The 11,056-nt window shown below is 38.2% G+C and overlaps 1 pseudogene; it reads right to left on the reverse strand.

Annotated features, from left to right (window-relative positions):
* Positions 1–978, reverse strand: LOC149844905 (aspartyl protease family protein At5g10770 pseudogene; annotated as a pseudogene).
* Positions 979–11,056: the final 10,078 nt, after the last annotated feature.

The following is an 11,056-nucleotide window of genomic DNA, read 5'->3' on the forward strand; positions in this document are numbered from 1 at the left end:
CTAGCTGCATGCTCCTGCTCTGAATCCAATTCTAGAATTGGCAAGGTCATGAACAATCTGGGTTTTCCTTTGCTGCCAATTGCCAATGATCCCTATGCCAACGCCAGTGTTTGGAGCAAAGGCCAAGCAGTATCGGACCCGATCCACATGAATCATTGTGTTGCTGAAATCCAACACCAAATCGGTTCCTCCCTGAAAATTAAACGTGATCGGTGGATAACTAATGTTTGTGTACCTTGAGAAGTCATAGCAAGTGTCCATCAGTCCTCCATAAGGCTGAGCCAAAGGGTACATTGACATCGACCGCCGGAATGCAGTCTTGAGCGCGGTGTATGCCGAACTGGGCAAGTATGTGATCACAGTTCCCGAATCGAGGATCATGCCCGAGCTCGAAAAGACTGAAGAAGGTATTGTGAGTGCCTTCCCCTTAACAGACATCCCCTGTAGTGAAACAAAATAAAAGGATGGAGCCTGGGGATTTGTAAGCAATGGTGTGAATGATGCAGTTTTGGATCCTGGATCTGACCTGAATGTCAAAAATCCAGGTGAGCTTGTTGTTGGCAGGCAATAGGAGAATACACCCCCATAGTACTTGGATGTCAAATAGACCAGAGAGAGCTTATTTCTTCCCAACCCAAGCAGGCCTGCTTCCTTTCCAAACAACCCAGTGTTGTTTTCGCCGCATCCAAAGGGGAAACCAGAGAAGACATCTGTACCAGTCAAGGTCAATGTATCGCGACCGAAGTAACCTATGGTAGTCGAACCATCGCCGTATCTGATTCCATAGAGGCATCTTGACGAGGAACATCCAGAAAGGTCTCCCTCCGAATCCAGCTCGGTGCACTCAGGGGAGTTGCAAGAGTAATACTGATATGTAGATGAGCTAGAAGGGCTAAACCTGGTGCCCTGCTGGGGGAGACATGAGATCAAGCAGGGCTCGCACTGAACCCAGGTGACATCACTACCGGTGTCAAACATGACCAGGAAATTCTGCTTAGGTGTGCCCAGGCTGACGCTAACAATGAACTCCAAGGTGCCTAGTGGGTTGCCTGAGTAAGCTGGAAGGCTTGATTGGACGTGTTGAGCACCTCCGGATGTTTTGGACTGGATCCAATTGGCTCGAACCTGGTCTTGCTGGAGAAGCTCAGTGATGCTTCGGGTGCGAGTCGAGTTCGCAATGGGGGAACAAGGTCCAAACTTACTGACTAATTTCAAAACCGAGTTCCCTTTCCTAATGATATAATCTGCGAAAATTACAGCGGAAAAAATGGTCCTTTATTTGTTAATTAAACATGTATCTAAGTATTCAATTCTCAAAACAAAAAATAAATCTGAAAAAGAGTATCTAAGTATACAAAAAATCATTATTTTGGTAAATAACCCTTGTTTAAAATATGTTTTTGACAACAAAATCACCTTTTTAGGCTTAAACGACTACTATTAGCAAACTCTGTTATTCGGTATCATTCAATTAGTTAAGATTGACATTTAAATCGTTGAAATCCGATTTGTGTGAAAGATTTTTTTTGGCAACTAAAAAATCAACGGTTGACAAAAAAATAAATTTTTTCGTTGAGAAAATACGATCCAAGGCTCGATTCTTAGTAAATCAACCATGCTGAATCCATCCATAAGGTCAGATTTGATCAAGACAACTTGAATCATAAGATTTAAAAAGAGTATGAAGATGGGGGATGACATAGGGGATGAGTGAAACCAAAATGGGTTGGGGTTACCAATTTCATACCCAATGAAGTGGTTGGCAGTATCGTTGCTCCCAAACAACAGGTAGTGTTTGGGAGATCACAGTGCACTACTCCCAAATAGTAGTTGGTGTTCGAGAAACTGCAAAGCACCTATGCAAGGCTTCCAAACTCGGCCTAGAGGTCAGTGACTACAGATTTACTAAATGCATTTCTACACCAGCCAGTACAAGAATGCAGATGCTGTACTCGGACAAAGTAACCATTGCAAGGTAGTCGGCCCAATGAAGGGATGCAAAGCATAGTCTAACAAATCTAGTATAAAGACACATGCATGTGTGCGTGTGCACACACACACGCTATTTTTTATTTTTAATTCTCGAACAACATACATACTGTAGAGATATGAATACATACCTTTCAGTTTGTTGCGGACATGAAAAGAACAACGGATCGATGATGCTTGCTTTGCTCAACGAGTTCGTGCTCTCACTTGGAGAGGACGATTATCCACAGACCAAATGCCCACTGATTCACTATCACCGTTGCTTCTTCTTTCTTCTATTGTGCACATTTAACTACTGTGTACACACACAGCAAATGTGCACAACCGTTTCCCTCTTTTACACAGCAAATGTGCACAGCCGGTTCCTCTTTTGCACAGCAAAATGTGCACAACACTTTCTCTCTTTTGCATACAGCAAATGTGAACAGCACTTTCTCTTCTTTTGCACAGCAAAAATGTGCACAGCCGTTTCCCTCTTTTGCACTTCTTCTTTGTGTTTTCAAAATGAGAGAGAGACCCCAAAAAAGAAGGGAGGCATCGGTTTCTAAAACCGTCCCCTCCTTAAGTGGTGGGCCGGGTTCGGATCTCGCCCATCATGGGCGGACCCGGTACCCAACCCAACACATACACACATGTTACTACGACCAAACTACCATTGGCATTAAGTTAGAGTTTAACACACACACACACACACACATCTATATATATATGTGTGTGTGTGTGTGTGTGCACATGTTGGCTTAAGCAGGATGATAACATGCCTGACCTCCAACCGGATGTGAGAGGTGTGTCTGTCAGCTCCGTATCTGGGGTTCGAATTCAGGCAGGATCTTGTTAGATGCAAATCTGAATCTAAAATGCAAACAGTCGATCTGAATTCAGATCCAGATCCAGATCCAGATCCAAATTAGATCTGATGTGGTAAGGATGGATTCCAATCCAAAATACATGTGGCATTTTACATGCTAACATGCTATTTACATGTAAAAAATGCAACCAGATTGATTTTGATTCGGATCAATTTCAAATTTGGTTTAAATTACTGATCCCAATCTGACTCAAATCTGAAAGTAAACCGATTGAACAGATCAGACTACGATCTGAATGCAGATTCCTATATTAAAAAGTATCCAAATCCGAGAACAACATGCGGGACTCGGATCCGTTATGTGACCACTTGACCGATCAATTAGCAGCCCGGGTCACAAATCCCTGTTCTTCTCTTCATGGTCAGACACTCGACCTACGCTCAAGCCGTTCACTTTGTCCACCTATTATCCAGTAGCACTTGATTGAACTTGATCGACCCACCTAGAAACAATTTTATGCATAAGTTCTCTCTGGACTCAACATATTGGTCAGAATCCTAAGTCATTCATGTGTTAGGGCTAACACGACTGACCATTTTCTAGCTCACTTGCAAGATAGCCTGCATGAACTTTTTATATTTAAATTCGTGGGTGACCAAGTAATATAAAGTATAAATCTGTGTCTAGAAGCCAACAAGCTAAGAGACCAACTTTGATCAATAGGAAGAAAGAAAAGATGAAGGACCATACCATTGAATGGAGCACAGATGGAATCTGAAAGCAGTGAGTCCAGTTGAACAGTTTGAATGTGGGCTGTAGGTGAGCCCCATTGTAGCAATGAAAGAACACACACGAAGAGAAAGATGATGGAAGGCAAGGTTTGAGAGGTATTGGTAGCCATATCTGGGGCTTCTTCAAAATCTCCTCCTCTACCTTGATGTTTTCCGAGCTTTTATAATGCTTCCCTGTACTACCAAAGCATCGGTTCAAACTCATTTATATAATATATATTTTGAATGCCACATTTGCTTCCAGCAACTTGCTCCATTGTATCATGTTCATTGCCTTTGCTTCCATCATAACCATCAGCATGCTTATGCGATCACCAGGATTAACAATCCCTTTGGTTGATGCTGACCTCTTGAAATTCAACTGATATACAAGTCATCCTCCTTGGAGATGCCGTGGATGCATGGTACTGCCCATTTCAAAATCTTAAGGAATTCATTGACTCTCTCTCTCTCTCTCTCTCATATATATATATATATATATATATATATATATATATATATATATATATATATATATATAATGTGCATTTGCGCAACCCTTAGGTGCACAGTTACGAAGTAACGATTCTGGGCATCCATCAATACGTGACGGACGGCCAACACGCAAAAAAATGCAGAAAAACGAGTTTTTACACATTTTAAGGGGCTTTAGCAGCGGTTCTCACCTAAAGGTTCCAGTTCAGCTGGAACCTTTAGGCAAGAACTGGAAGCAAGCATTTATAAAGTATGTTTACCGGCGGGTGTGAACTGCCACTAAAGGATATTTTTGCACGATTTGACGTTGTTTCAGTGTTTTTTGCGGGAAAAACTCTGAGCTTCCATCATTCCCGCGATGGATGCTCATCAAGCCACCACTCTAAGTTGTGCTCCTATGGATTTCGCAGCTACTCACACACACACACACACACACACACACATATATATATATATATATATATATATGAGTAATGCACTGGTTTTGCCCTCTCAAAATCAATTTTCTTTGGTATTTTTTCTTACAACTAACATCACAGATGTGATCTATAAGTTTTGTTTAGTGAGAACCGGCTTTTGGATCACCGAAATCTGACCTGCATACTTGTTTTTTTGGTGATCCAAAATCAATGGCTACAAAGGTACCAATTTTCCTAGCTTATAAAATACTCCATTCCCACTAAATCGAGCATGCTAAACACATCTAATGGTTCAAATCTATCATAAAACACTTCAAAACTACAGGCAGAACGAGAAATGAGGCCTAAAGCTCTCTCTCTCTCTCTCTATATATATATATATATATATATAGCTCCTAATGGTAGAACGGTGTGGACAGTCTCAAATGTTTATTTTTTTTTTATACTTATTTCACAATCTGACCTTACAGATGTGATCTACATGGTTTGTTAAGGAAGAATTGGCTTTTGAAACATCCAATTATAACATGTGAGTAAGATTTTATAAGGATTCAAAATATGGATACAAATTTTTACAAATTTTTAAAAATTAAATCATATTTACTTATCAAAAAAACATGATCCAACAGTCGACTCCTAGCAAATGGATCATGCTAAACACATCTGTGGAGTCTGATTCATCAAACATGGCTTGAAATACTCAAAATCATTGTTGTCCACAACACTTTATGGATGGTTAGGAGAAACCAATTGCTACACACACTATAAAATAAACCATGACGAACACATATCTAGGGTTGGATGCTTGAGTACTTATGAAAATTCCGAGTTCTTGATTTTGAAGCCTTAAAAAATCCCGCGCATGCTTAACCTTAGAAAAAGAGTTATGTAGATCACATCCTCATGGTCAAATTCAAGAAAAAACTATAAAAAAAACATGAAAATCTTGATTCTTATTCTCGTATTTCTATTGCTCATATTTTATTGTGTTAGATTTACTGAAAAAAAAAGGACAAGACAGTATAAATACACACGATCGTAGCAAATATTTTCCTGTATATGTGTGTGGGGTGCAGTTGATTGCAAAATTTTTTTTCTGATCTAACCATGTAGACGTGATTTAAATGGTTCATTTAGTGAGCAAAGGCGTCGGAAAATTTAACTGCTGCAGCCATAAACACACAAAATTTTTGTGAATTAAAAAGTCAGATATTTTTCAAATTAAAAACGCAAGAGTTGATCCCAAAGAAATAAAGCATGATGAACACATATCTAGGGTTGGCTTGAGTCAAAACTACTTGCAACTATGGGATCTTAAATGATTGCACAAGCAGTCGACCATGATATATATATATATATATATATATATATATATATATATATATATATATATATATATATATATATATATATATATATATATATATATATATATATATATATATATATATATATATATATATATATATATATATATATATATATATAGTGATGGGAGTGTAGTGAAGCTTGGTGAGCAAGATATACCGGTGAATGATTATTTCAAATATTTGGGATTCATCATTCAAAAGTATGGAGAAATTGATGGAGATGTAAATCATAGGATAAAGGTTGGGTGGATGAAATGGAAAAGTGCTACTGGAGTGCTGTGCGATCGTAGAATGCCATTGCGGTTGAAGGGAAAGTTTTATAGGATGACTATTAGACCCGCTTTACTATATGGTACGGAATGTTGGGCTGCCAAGAGACATCATATTCAAAAAATGAGTGTAGCTGAGATGCGGATGCTTAGATGGATGTGTGGAAATACAATAAAAGATAAGATTCAGAACGAAGAGATACGTAAGAAGGTAGGTGTTGCACCCATTGAAAATAAGATGCGAGAGAATCGTTTACGGTGGTTTGGACATATTCGGCGAAGGCCTAATGATGCTCCAGTTAGAAGGTTGGAGAAATGGGAAAATATATTAGTTAAAAGAGGTCGGGGTAGGCCTAGGAAGACTTGGATGGAGATGATAGGAAAGGATATGAATGCTTTGAACCTCACCGAGGACATGGCGTTGGATAGAAATGATTGGAGGAAAAGGATTCATGTGGAAGACCCAAAATGAATTTCTTTTTTGGTTCATATCGCTGACCCCAATTGTTTTGGGATGAAGGCGTAGTTGTTGTTGTTGTTGTTGTATATATATATATATATATAGTAGAGTAGATGCCTACAGCTATCCGTGCTTACCACTGCTGCAGGGGCTTTTGAAGGATTATTTTTCATGTTTTTCTCCAATCTGACCATACGTGATTAATTTTATAGGAATAGACTCTTGCATCATTGGATTCTAACGCACATGTATGCTTTTTTTAAAAATTTTACAAATGTTATAAATATTCAAGGCTTAAAAATCATGTTTTTTTTATCGAAAAAACTTGATCCAAATGTCATAATTGCCTAGCAAATCGATCATGCCAAATGCATCTGAGTAGTTAGATATGGGAAAAAAAAACTTGAAACCCCTCCTTCGCTCGCTTTAGGCTGCTATAGGTAGCTACTCTCTTCTCTCGCTATATATATGATAGGATCCTATATCGTGCGTACAATATGGATGGTACGCAATTTCAATAAATATTTTTTTTTCATTTTTTCGGTTTTTTTCCCCTAATCATATCTAAAGAAAATTTTGCTCACTCTCCCCTTCTTAAATCACAGGATTCCTCTGACTTTGCTCCTACTTTCCCAGCTAAAATACATCAATTGTGATACAATATGATTGTTTGCCCTTATGGTAAAGTGAGAGATGTTGGATCTAGGCATTGGATCCAAAGTTGGCCATTGAATCTCACAAAGGATCCAATAACGACCTAGGTAGTGGACTCAGTGTGCAGTGATAGTGGAGATATATAGACAACTCATGTAATCAGACCAAATCAGGAAGTAGTCGATGTAGGAAGCAATTTTTTAGATTTCAGGACCCAAAAAGTTAAGTTTTTTCATTGAAAAAGAAAAATCATAGCACTGGATTCTAGCAAGTGGACCATTCGAGCACATGTTGGAGTGATTTGCAAAAGATGAGTCCGGACGTAAACAATTAGTGCCATTTTCCAGCCATCATAGCCGGGCTGGTGCCACCCGGCAAGAGAGTAACCAGTCCGGCCATTTCCCAGATGGCGAATGGCCGGAAAATAGCTGACTATTTTTGTTTTTTAACTTTTTTTTAAACTTTTTTATAGTTTAGGATATCCGGCCACCCAACGGCTAAGATTGGCTGGGCTGATGCTACCCTTGCTGGGAGATAATAACTAGGTCATTTTCTGGCCGGAAGCTGGCAGGTTTCTTTTTTTTGTTAATTTTCCCATTTTTTTTGTTTTTTGTATTTTAAAATTCTGAAACCTAGTTTTTAACATTTTGGGTCATCCAAACACCAATAAAACTTAGTTTTCTGGTAAACCATGTTTCTACAAACCTGGTTTTCCCTCTTGTCATCCAAACGCTACCTTCTTAGGTTTTGTTATAAAAAACTGATTTGACACCCCCAAAACCATGGTTTTCAACTCAGTTTTGAGTGTCATCCAAACGAGCCTTAGAGTTGTCCAGCGGTCACCCTTGCCTTGTTTCCGTAAGTTTTGGCTAAAATTCTGGAAGGACGCAGGAAATCATTGATGTGGATCACATTACAACCAGAGGTTCTTGAGGTGGTGGGAGGTTACTTGAAGCACTACATTTAAATTGCTGATCTATGGCATACAATATTCTCTGTAGCAAATAATATTTGTAGACTTTACTCCATAAATATGTTTCATTGATAAATTCACCAAACCTTTTTAACTATACTTTTGTCTTGTTACGATAATACAAAATAATGGATTTATTTTTATTTTTTGATACGCTACAATATCATTTGGACTTTATACTAATAGTAGGAAAACTGAACCATGTGGAATGCAAATATGCGGACTAAAAATATGTGGGCTTTCATGTGGACAGAGTATTTTCCATTTTTTTTTGGCAAATATATCCGAACCTGCAGGTGTGTTTGGCATGGTACAATTGTAGGAACCAAAACCTGGATCATGTCTTCTCAACAAAAAAAGAAGATTTTTTTGACCTTGAATATTCATGAAATTTCTGCGGCTTTTATTCTCAAGCCATAAAAAAAACCTGTGCAAGTGGATGATACAGGATACTTTTGTTTTTTAAAGGCAGGCTGGGGTTAGGCAGACGCCTACCAGTTATACAACTATACCATTGGGTTTTGAACCTGCAACATCCCAACACAAGGTTACATGCACTTAGGGGTGGCAATCGGGTCGGGTTGGCGGGTTGGCGGGTCGGGTTGGCGGGTCGGGCAGACGGGTTGACGTGTTGACGGGTCGGGTTGGCGGGTTGACCCACCCGCCTAACCCGTTTATTAAACGGGTCAGCCGGGTTGGCATACCCCCAACCCGAACCCGACCTGTTTAATAAACGGGTTGCGCGGGTCGACCCGTTTATTAAACGGGTTGGCTTAAGCCCAACCCGAACCCGCCTAAGAGGCGGGTTGGCGGGTCGTGTCAGAAATTGCCACCCCTACTTGCACTAGCTGCTCCTACTAGACAAGCGGGGCCTCGATCCGTTTCCTATAAAACAAAGCATGTAAATTACATCTGTGTTATCAAACTTCAAAAAAAAAACATGAAAATCTGGGTGCACAAGATAGTGCACGTATTTCTAATACATACAATATATATATATATATATATATATATATATATATATATATATATATATATATATATATATATATATATATATATATATATATATATATATATATATATATATATATATATATATATATATATATATATATATATATATATATATATATAATCACTAGAACATGAGAACTGAAAATATGTGAACTAATTGCGAACTGATATTTTCATGGATTTTTTGTGCCTTTCTCTTGAATCTAACCTTACCGATGTGATCTACATGTTTGAATTTATAAGAACCCGCTCAATTGAATCATTGGATTTTGATGCATAAACATGATTTTTTTAATATTTTAAATTCAATAGCTCATAATCTTCATAAATATTCAAACATTAAAAAATCACATTTTTTCATCGAAAATACATGATCCAATGGTTGATTCCTAGCAAATTCACCATGCCAAGCACATTCACATGGTTGGATTTGCAAAAAAAAGGTTGAAAATGCCCATATTTCTAGTTATCATGTTCTAATTACTCTCTCTCTCTCTCTCTCTATATATATATATATACACATGGTTGAGTGCAACATCGAACCAAAAAAAAATCGAACGCATGCATCACGTGCCAAGTGTAAGTAAAAAAAGCTTTTTAGCGGACCACCTCTAAAGCATCTAGTAAAAAAAACCTTTAGCAATGGTCAAGACTGCCACTAAAGGTCATTTTTCTTAACTATGTGAGTGCCACTGATCGTGCACACGTCTGATTTTTTTCTTTTCGATTATACACCATAGCCTATATATGTGTTTATATGAATGTACAATATACTCTAGTATTCTATTGCGGCTACTACCCACATTCTGAGGATCTATACCATGGTACATCTCAATGGTTTGACAGGTACAAAAAAATATATGATTAAACGACTAAATTGGGTAAGTCAAAACTGAGCTCGATAGTGAATCGAAAAGAGATTCCAGTTTAGATCTGAAAATACATGATCCAAGGCTTCTAGAGAGGCCTAGGGATATGTGTTGGGGTCTGATATAGGTGCTAGAGGTTAGAGAGGTGAGATTGAGTCATTGGAGAGACTGATGAGGTCAAACGGGCAAAACTACACGTTTTGTCAAATCAGTATAAGTAATTTTGATATTTTGGGTTCCGAACGTAGGTAGGGTCTTAACTAAGGCTGAGATCAGTTCTAGAGATTGTGTAACAGATCTAGAAAAATCTTAAAGAGGTCTATACATTCAGTTGTTGTCACAGTATATACAAAATATCTCACAACATTAGACTATACTAATCCTTCGGGAGCAGTCTTGGTCTAGACAACTTAAGTAGCTTTAGGGAAGGTTAGGTACTAGTAGTAAGGTATGACAGGGGATCAGCGAGTGTATAAATACCTAGGATAAAGCAGAAAAGATGACTGATTTGCAGAACTATGATTGACAGGGCTCTAACATTAGCTTCCGCAGGTAAGGAAGCACCCCGTTGTAAGACAAAGGTACAAGGAGGGTTTGGGCCTTTAGAAGTAATAAAGGAGCAACCTAGGAAGGCATGGCCTTACATGAATCATAAAGAGGCGAGGGAGAAACGTGATGAAGGAGAGAGAAGAGAGAGAGAGAGATGAAGAAAAAAGAAGGTTATAAAAAAACTTTAATATTATGTCATTGCATTATAAAAGAACCCCAAACCTCTATTTATAGATGAGAGGCCTGAGATAGAGTCTATACTTAATCACATAAGTCATAAAGAGTCCTACTATAAAATAAGAACTAGACTAGAGAGACGATTCTAAAATCCTACATCTACCATAACTTTTACTCTAATCAAAAGTCCTAATTAAAACCAACTTAAAAAGACCCAATTAAACTCTTTTGAATTA

The sequence above is a fragment of the Nuphar pumila genome, chromosome 2 (assembly GCF_984573655.1).
Source record: "Nuphar pumila chromosome 2, dmNupPumi1.hap1.1, whole genome shotgun sequence".
Taxonomy (NCBI): domain Eukaryota; kingdom Viridiplantae; phylum Streptophyta; class Magnoliopsida; order Nymphaeales; family Nymphaeaceae; genus Nuphar; species Nuphar pumila.